Source organism: Balearica regulorum, chromosome 15 (assembly GCF_011004875.1).
Source record: "Balearica regulorum gibbericeps isolate bBalReg1 chromosome 15, bBalReg1.pri, whole genome shotgun sequence".
In the NCBI taxonomy this organism is placed as follows: domain Eukaryota; kingdom Metazoa; phylum Chordata; class Aves; order Gruiformes; family Gruidae; genus Balearica; species Balearica regulorum.
In genome coordinates, this window is record NC_046198.1 from 9,711,556 (window position 1) to 9,720,945 (window position 9,390).

Genomic DNA, 9,390 nt, shown 5'->3' on the forward strand with positions numbered 1-9,390 from the left:
GCATCCCTCCAATGCAGCACAGGGCAGTGCTCAGGTATGCACATTTCATTCCTTTTGTCTGAATGACACTTGTTTCTGTGGGGTCAGCTGGGATCTGAGACTGATTTTCAGTTGGGAAAACCACTTCTTGTATTGGATTGTCAGGGAATCTGAAACTACATTAATAACCCCCCACAGACCTCATAAAACCAGAGGGATGCTGCCAAAGGAAAAGGACTGAGCTTTACAGTTGCAAGAAGAGTGGAGGAGGAATCAAAGTTTATGACGCAATTTTGTGTGAATAAGGTCAGAACATTTTGTTTTGGCTGCGTGAGTGTGACTTTCACAATGGGACACAATGTTGAAATATTTTGACTATTTTTTTTGTAAAGGAGGTAAATTCCAGAGTCCAACTGCTCCTTAATTCCCAGCTGAGCCACAGTTTGAATGAAACAGTATAGTCTCATGAGGTGTGGGTGCAGTCAAACCATTGTTCCCAGTTCTGCCTGGGTAGGAAAAATATTGATCCTGAATCCACTCTGCTCTCACTGAAGATTGGGTGCTCTTTAAGCTCCGCCCTCGAAGGCCACTCCATCGTCCTTTTATTAAAAATGACCAAGGTGTACATTAATGTGCAGCCTCCTAATGTGTCTGAATATCCTGCTCTGCCTTCAGTAAGGAAGACTCCCACGGCCCCTCTGGAGAAGGCAAAGATGTGCCTGAAATGCAGGACAGACAAATTCCAAACACAGAGCTGCTCGGTGCTGAAGGCAAGAGCTTCACTCACCCTTGTACCATGGCAGGGGACTAATGGAAGAAGAGAGTCCACCTCCTTACTCAGCAGTATGACTTTATTTCAGGAGGGAAAAATGAGCTCAAGAGGACTGCCAGTTTCCCTTTCACCTTCCCTCTCACCCATCGTGGACATGGGAATCGGTAGTGGAGGGTTAGACTCAAGCTGAAAGCATTGGCCAGCTAAGCCAGGGAGGAGAGGCTAGAAATCTGCGACAGACCTTGTCCAGCAGCCGCCAGCTTCCTCCGTGGAGGGAGGGTGAGCAAAGAAGGAGCTGCACACCCAGCCCCACAGCTCCTTCTCCCCGTGCCTGGCTTGGCCCAGCTCCATCCTACCCTTCATCTGGGGAGAGAGGAGAAGTGGAGAAGTGACAGTCTGAGACCTCGTTATTACTCATCGTGGAGGCTATTTCTCACATAGTGGTTCAACATCCGTTTTCTGCTAAGAAGCGCTCTGTTAAACGTGCTCTAATTCCTGCAGTGACTCCTGCAGTTCAAGTTAGAAGTGGTGGGATGAAAGGGAAATTGAGACTTCGCAGAATGAAGTTTGGGTCAGAGCCTCAGCCAATGCAAGTCTTCCTGGCTGCGCGTGTTTCAACATCCCATTTCAGGACCAAAGTTGGCAAGGGTCTTTTGAAGTGCAGATGTCTCGGAAAAGCAATGATACACAGAATTCTGTTTAAATGATAGTAATAAAAGGAAAACAACTTTAGGAAATATATGTAAACCATCCCTAATCACAACCAGGAAATCAACTTTGCTAGCAAGGGGCTAGGCATGTGTCTAATCTGGGCTCGGGGTAGGAACAGAAGAAACATAGAAGGAATCAATTTTTACCATGTTATGCTGAGCCTCCCACTGACAGACATGAGCCAGCTGCCAGTGTCAACGCCTAAGGCATAACCTGACCAAACCGCTCTGCACTTTGGGGCCAAGATCCACCGGTGGGACACCCACAGCTCCAGGGAGCTCCATCCTCCTGGACACAAGAAGTGAATACAAGTAGTATTAGTGGCACAGTCCACATAGGCAAAGGATGTCCTGGATATGATCGTGCTTGTGGATGTGGCCACTGGGAAATCTGCTGGAGGAACCTACTGGTTCCTCTCCCCTTGGTGGCATCTTGATTGGTGACAATGTTGAATTATGGCTTCTGGCTCTGGACCTCCCAGCTTCCAGCTCCCCAGCTGGACAGCACCGCTGTCAGCACCGTCAAGCAAGAGCAATGCCAGTGAATGTAGGCAGTTTGACTCATTGACTCTTTCCCCCTATTAATTCTTCCTCCTTGTAGGCCTTTCCGATCTTCAGAAAGAGCAGAAGGTAAGGAGAGCCCATCCAAGGTGGCCACTTTGGCTAATCAAACCTCCAGAAAGTGCCCAGAAGGCTGCGTTACTGAGATACCACTGTGATAGTTTACAGAGATGCCAGTAACATGGCAAAGTACCCAAAACAGGAAACCTGAAGCATTCGAGCAGATACCCATGGGTCAAAAACCCGATCTGGTCAAAAAGTCTTCAAAATACTGTGCAGTGTTGGAGCAACAGCAACAAGCTTGTTCTGAAAACAGGGATCTAGTTCAAATATATTCTATATGGCTATATGCACTCACGCATATATAAACGTTGAGATCAGCACCGGATGGTGTTTTTTATTTAGTTTCACGCTTTGTTAACTTCTCTAAATTACGTGGAACGCTCTTTTTTTTTTTTTTTTAATACCCAAACTTCTGCCTGTTCCCAATTACCAAAATGAAAAAAAAAAAAAAAAAAAAGAAGGCAAAAGAAAGACAGAGTCAAGTCTGTGGAACAAGCTGGCACCACAACGAAGCGGTCGTCAACTACACAATGCATGAAACATCAGAGGCAAGTTGGAGGCTGGAGAGATGGAGGAGTTAAGGCACGTGGTTGTAGGCAGCAGAGGAAGGCACTGACAAAGATAGAAAGAGGTCTTGAGTATTTCAAAAACCCTGAAGGAAATGTCAGAGATATTTTGATGATAATCATCCTTGCCTTCTGGTTTGGGTACTTGGAGGATTTATACTGCCTTGGAAAAACAAAAAAGCAAAATCTGCAGTGCTTTTTTTTTTTTTTTTTTTTTTGTAGTTTGCTAAATCTTAATAGATACAAACCAAAGCTTTGGACTCTGTCAGAGGCTTACCTTTAACAGGAAAACTGTAGCTAACCAGGACCTTGAATGGCTCAGGATGTGCGGTTTGTTCTGCTTTTGTGTCTTTATCCAGTGTTCAAGGTTGCTTTTTAATACGACAATTGAAGATGGTTTTTATTCAATTATTGCATTAGTGGGAGTCTGAAGCAGGCTCATGATCGCCAGGGTTATTGCTGTATGAGTTAATGTTCACACCCCTTTTGGGTGTCCCAGAGGAGCGCTGCAGGCTTACGGCCAAATTTTATTTTGACTTGGATCCCAGTGTGCAAGCCAACTGTTTCTGCATTTCATTTCTGTCATATCCTGTACATTAAAACACCATTAATTCAAACCTTTTGTTTCTAAGAACAACTGTGCTGTAAAACAGTAATAAAAAGCTGCCAAAGTTCTCTTAAACCAGTGTAATATCATGTTCATTCACGCAAACTGGGACGTAAAAATTAATTTTTTTTTTTTTTTTTTGTCAAAAACACACTACAAATGATATTTCTTTCCTCCTCAGCTTTGCAATGGGATGTGTGGGGGATGAGTCCAAGAGCAGGTTTCTCCCCACAACCGCGGGATTACACAGCACCTTCCCCCCCATTTTAACCATTAAATAAAGAACAATCTGTTAAAAGATTTTCATGTGCTGTTGTGAAATGCATTAACCTCAGACTTGTGATGTAAGTTGCTCTGTACTACTTGCATTGGCTTTTCCCTGGTAACATGAGAGCCCGCTTCAGCTTTATTCTTACCTAATTGCTGGGTGATTCAGCGAAGTCTCACAGCAGAGACGAGGGCTGGACCAGCCGAGCTCCCAGCAGATGCTTGCCGCATGGCGAGCACCAAGGAGACGCCTTCAGAGGCACGTTCCCCGGGCTGGCCATAGCTAGGAGCCAGGAATCAGAAATACAGTCATGATTCCAACAGCTTCCCCATCTCCACGTGGATCCCGTTACTTATATCTGACACCATGCTTGTTGCAGGGTTTAATTAGCTCATGTCTGAGATGTGGAAAGGAAAGCAAAGAGGGTTTTCCTAAAACCCGCGAGCTGAGCAGGGATTTGTACCAGACTTACTCCAAGCATTCCCTTTTTCCTAAAAATGCCCCAGGACCTGGCCACACACAGCACCTGCTGCTCCCCCAGGCACGGGGCTGCATGTGCAGCCAGAGCCGGGGGGGGGGAGCACGGACTGCCCAGACCTTGTGTCCCCAGGGTCTGGATGGGCACGGCCATGGGCACGTCTCAAACACAGTAGCTGAGAAGAGCAGAGCATGAAACCAGCAGTGTCCCTTGTCACAGAGGTGGTGTTGCCAGCTTGGTGCAGGGCATTCATCCTTCTCCAAAGCTGCAGCCATGGTCACGCTGCCCTGTGCTTCCTACTCTCCCGACTTTCTCCTGGAGAGGTCTCAGCTTTTAAATTTGTGGTCAAACTAGCAGGGAGTTTCAAACAGCATGATATGCCTTCCTGCTCCACCCAAGTGGGATCTGCTTCCTTGGCTTCCTGAGGCTCTGGATGAGCTGAATTCATAACCGCTTTCCTCTCTTCATAGTGCATTTGGGATTATGATGATTATTACTATGGCCAAGTGTCAGGACACAGGCACCCTTAGGCACGCGGTGGGGTTCCGCACTCCCACGTGCAGGGACCGAGTGCAGGGTTGGGCTCCCAAACCAGAGCAGCTGAGCAATGTGGTGTCTCACAGGAGTCCCCCATCCCTTGAGCAATACCCCATCTCAGGTAAAACAGTCCTGAAGCTTTTCAGGTGCAGCAACGGCTGCCATCAACTTCGGTATACGGCCAAGTGTTTCTTGCACGTCCCTTATTTCTCCCGAGCTGGGGCCTTTCGGCAGTCTGAACTGAACATTTATGAAACAAGGGGAAGTTAGAAACTGGAAGGAGGAAGCAAAAGTCCTGCAACGGTGCTGGGAGGGTCTGTCTGGTGCCAGACACCCAGGAGCCACGGATGCCACAGAAGTAGCACTGAGCCTCTCTCCAGGCTGGTTTTTGAGGTGTATTCAAGTAAGTTTAGACCCACTAACAAAAAAGTATACATCAAAACATCAAGACTGCATGATTCAGCTTGTGTCCCTAGATCAACCTGATGTTACCAAAGAGGAGCTGGAATACCCTTGCAAACAGGTTGGGCTCCTTCATCACACACTCTCCAGCTTTCATTTCGGGGCTGATCAGGGAATATTTTCAGTGGAACTTAAAACGCTGTAAATCCAAGCCCCATGTTGCTCAAAGTCAGCTCAGAAAGAAAGAAAGAAAAGAAAAAAAAATAAATCAAATACCACCAGGAGAGAGGGAGAAATTTTTTCCCAGGCCACAAATTCTAAAGATACCAGACGAATTTATGAACTGGTGGTTAAACCAATGCTCATGGAGTCCAAGATACACCATGAAACAAGGTTAAATGTATAAATGAGCTATGTTTTGGGTAGGATATTTTGCCTCCATTTGCTGTAGCATTGTCTCTAAAATTTCCCAAATCACATCCTGATTGTTCTCTCTCCCCTCCCTGGCTTAAAAGCCTTGTTTTGGCTCTTGCTGCAAGGAATAATATAACAGAGAAGGGGAGGGAAAAAGAATCTCTGTCAGCTGCTAAACATATAAACCTGCAGATTTATTTAGTAGTAATAATCCCTGAAGGAGAAACATATTCAATACTTCATCATCTGAGAAACTGCCCACATCTGTTCGGAGACAGCAACAGGCGGTCAGGAGCATGTGCCAGCAGCAGCTCGGAGGCAACCTGTTGCTGCTGCCCTCCCTCCTGCAGCCCCCGTCCCGCTTCCAAACCCTCTTGACTCGCCTGCACTCTCAGAGATGTTTCTAGATATTTCCCTTCTTCGTGGAAATGCCCTCTGCTTCACTGCAAGCTCTCCTCAGCCGCTGAAGTCCTGGTGGGGAAATATCCTGGGACAGCCCGGAACGGTGAGGAGCTCTCGAAGAAACCCTTGGACTGCTGAGCATCCTCCCCAGGGACCCACCGGCCAACGCCATGTGTTTCGGGCTCATTGCAGGGTTGGTTGCAGCTCACTGGGCTGTTGGCCGTGTGTATTAAAAAAATCATCCGTCACCACTTGCACTTGGCCAGCGACGTGGGAGTGTTGAGGAGGCAGGAGCACTTGGCTCCTCTAGTTTGGGGGGGGAGTGATCTTTTCTTGGGCATGAGCCACTTCTAAATTTCAAGCAGGGATGTGAACACAGCTGGATGATTGTCTGCTGCACATGAAGAGGATGGGCTGCAGGACAGGGCTGCTGGGAGTGGGATGGCGGCTAGTAGCATCAGCACTAATGAGAGCCCAGGAGAAATTAAGGAGGGATCGGAGAGTTAGGCAAGTTCATGGCCATGGCTTGCAGACCTGGAAGTTCGTGTCTCCTCTCCATCTCCGGGAGCTGCAGAAGGGGCCGTGGCTCCAGAACATGGCATCCTGGGATGCACCACCCCGTACGCTGCCCTCCTGGACTCTCCCCTTCCCGGCTCCCTGTCCCACGTCCATGAGCTGCAACAAACTGTCTCTGGGGATCAGGAGCTTCTGCTTCAACTCCACTGCTTGCGCGGCTGAAGAGAAGCAAGTGCTGTTTGTTGGCTCCGGAGCAGCTGGACCCAGAGCCATGAAAGCAGCTGGTTTGTACTTCGGTTTCCAAAACTTTGGTTGCCACATGCCCTTTATGCTCCTGCGATGTTATCAACAACTAGGGCCATGTCCAAACGATATGCGTTATCCTGCAGAGCTGAGTTAGACTATTTCCAATGCGTCATTCACGGTGATTTTGTTCCCTCTAAACTTTTAATTTCTTCATTAACAGAAGCACAGAAATAGTTTTAAATTGCTCAAAGCCCAACTGCATTCAAGCTGAGTTCCTTTTGGCTTGCAAACTAATTTTGTTTTCATTGGAAAAATGGATCCTGTTTATTTAATTTTCCTCACACAAAACAAAATATGTGGGTGGAGGAAATGGGACAGATTGGAAAATACTTTGACTGATAAAAAACAATCATTTCAACATTATAAGCTTTTATATCTGCAACAGAAGCCATAAGAAAGTCATTACTAAATAGTTACTGCAGATATCTGCAACTCCAAGCATAGGTGGAAATGCTAATAAATTACCGATATTCTGTGCTAACTGTTGGAAGATGGAGACTACATATTAAACCAACTGGATTTTAATAGCCATCAGGAGATATTAAACAGGGAAACTACAGGTTGATTAAATGAATGTGTTGATCTACACTCTGCAGTTGATGGGAAAACATGCTTCACCCAACTGCAGAAAGCTTCACCAAAAAAACCTCCAAATCTTGATACCTGGAAACTACATATCAGAAAAACGGAAATTTCATCTTCAGATTTTTAAAAAATATTTCTTGCTCCATGTAAAAGTTCTCAATTAAAAAAAAAATCAAGGGGCTTTTTATTTTTATAAAATAATTCTGAGTTTTTAATGGAAGTGAAAAAGATAAAAGTTAAGTTTAATCTAAGTATTATTTTCTTCTAAAAAAATCTGACCGGAAGATTGCCGTTCTGCTATTTTTATACAGATTCATTTAGTCATACATGTTGCAAGTTGGACGATAATACTTTCAGGAGAGTATTGCTGTATAAAACATTACCCTTTTTATGTGGAGATGATGTTAGCATGTGCTGTGGGTGCTGCAGAACTTGCAAGAGCATTTGGGCCACCGTATGAGGGAGTACATATGAGAAATTTGGAGCTCAGAGTCCCCAGGGTGCTGCTGGTGAGAGAGGAACTGTCAGCTCCAGGTGTCATCACATCATGTCCAGGCTGATGTCCTGCTACGGAGCATGAAATGGTGGCCCTAGATCTGATCCCTTGCTATGAGATGTGTTCAACAGGCTACATCTTACGGAAGGTCCCTGCTCTAAGCCTGGGGCTCCACCATGGTGTCTGAGAGCATCTCCTGGTCGGCAAAGCCTTACGTGGGGTGGGGTCTGCTGAGTGATGCCAGCATGAACCCCCCAGCAAGGGCCTCGTTGGGGAATGCTTTGGAAGCTTCAGCTTGGGAAGAGATCCTGACTTCTCACCTCTGAGCTGGGATGAGTTCATTCTTCCTAACGACTTACCCACATCTCAGGTTTAGGGAATTCTTGTGTGAGTCATAGTCTGCTGAAGCGTTTTTTCTCTCTCCCCAGATACTAATATTTTGAACAAGTCTCACTCTTTATTATCATGGAGATATAAGGGAAATATCCCACAAGGACAGGGGTAGGTCTGAACTGCATGTCAGAAAGTTTGCTGTTAAGATTACATGTGATGTGTGACCAGACTGTTTGGATCTGTGGTTGGGCCCCAGAAGATGTGTGTGGTGACTGACCACATCCTCTCCGGAAGAGGAATGTTTGAGTTCATTGTGTTGGTGAAGTGCCATGGTTTGATCATGGGGCGGCTTCACTGAAGGTGGGAGAGGGGAAAGGGGCTACCGGGGCTGAGCTCCACCCCACGCACCCGGCCGTGGAGAGCAGCTCATTTGTCCAGGATGCCGGACTCACCGTATGGTGGATGCATAGTATTTCTGTCTGTGATTTCCTGCACGGAAAAATGAGAGCCAAGATCAACTGCTCCCACATCCCCTGAGGTGGTCCTAGCTGGGGCCAAGGCTCCGGATGTGCTCCTGCCTCCCCATCACCACCCTCTCCCAGATGGCAGAGCACCGTATTTTGGAGGCTGCTGAGCCATGTATCCGCTTTCTTTGGGCATGCATCATGAGCAGTTTCTGATTCCTTTTTTATCATTAGTTCATCAGATATTTCTCTGGTGGCTCGTCACTTGGCTCCCAGCAGATGTTGGTAGCTGCAGGGAGTGCTCACACCATCCAAGTCAGGTTATGTCAGGAATGTGACTGAGGGTTCAGTCTCATCTCTCTCTCCATTGGCTGGATGGGTCCTCTCATGCACAAAATTGCACCAAGCTAGACATCTGAACAAGCTAAAGATAGCAAGAGCCACTGCATCTCCTGGCAGGAAGCCTACGGTGTGGTTTGTGGAAGATTTCTGGAAGATTTTGCAAACACTTGGTTTGGTGACAAGACACTGTTGTGGCAGTTCCTTGGAAAATTGTAAGCTCTGGCAGCAATGCTGAAACCTTTATCTGTGGTGTACATGCGGTGATGACTTTTTGTTCATTTTCTGCAGCCTTCTCCAGCCGCCTGACCTGAACATGCATCATGGATCGTGCAAGCTGGTTGCAATCACAACCTATGTCCTATCCCATGGTCTGAGCAACCTGCTCCAAGCTTTCCCCATACTTTACAAACTATAGTTTGATAGAGGGACCCTTCTAGAGTTGTTTCTTCTGCTTTATCCACCAGGTCTTTATACTGCGTATTCTTGGGGCAGTATTGGCTTATGTTGCATAAGGTATGTTTGCATAGGAATTAGTGCACCGCTGCTGTTAATGATAGTGGTAATAACTGTGTTTGCTCCAGCAGCAGCA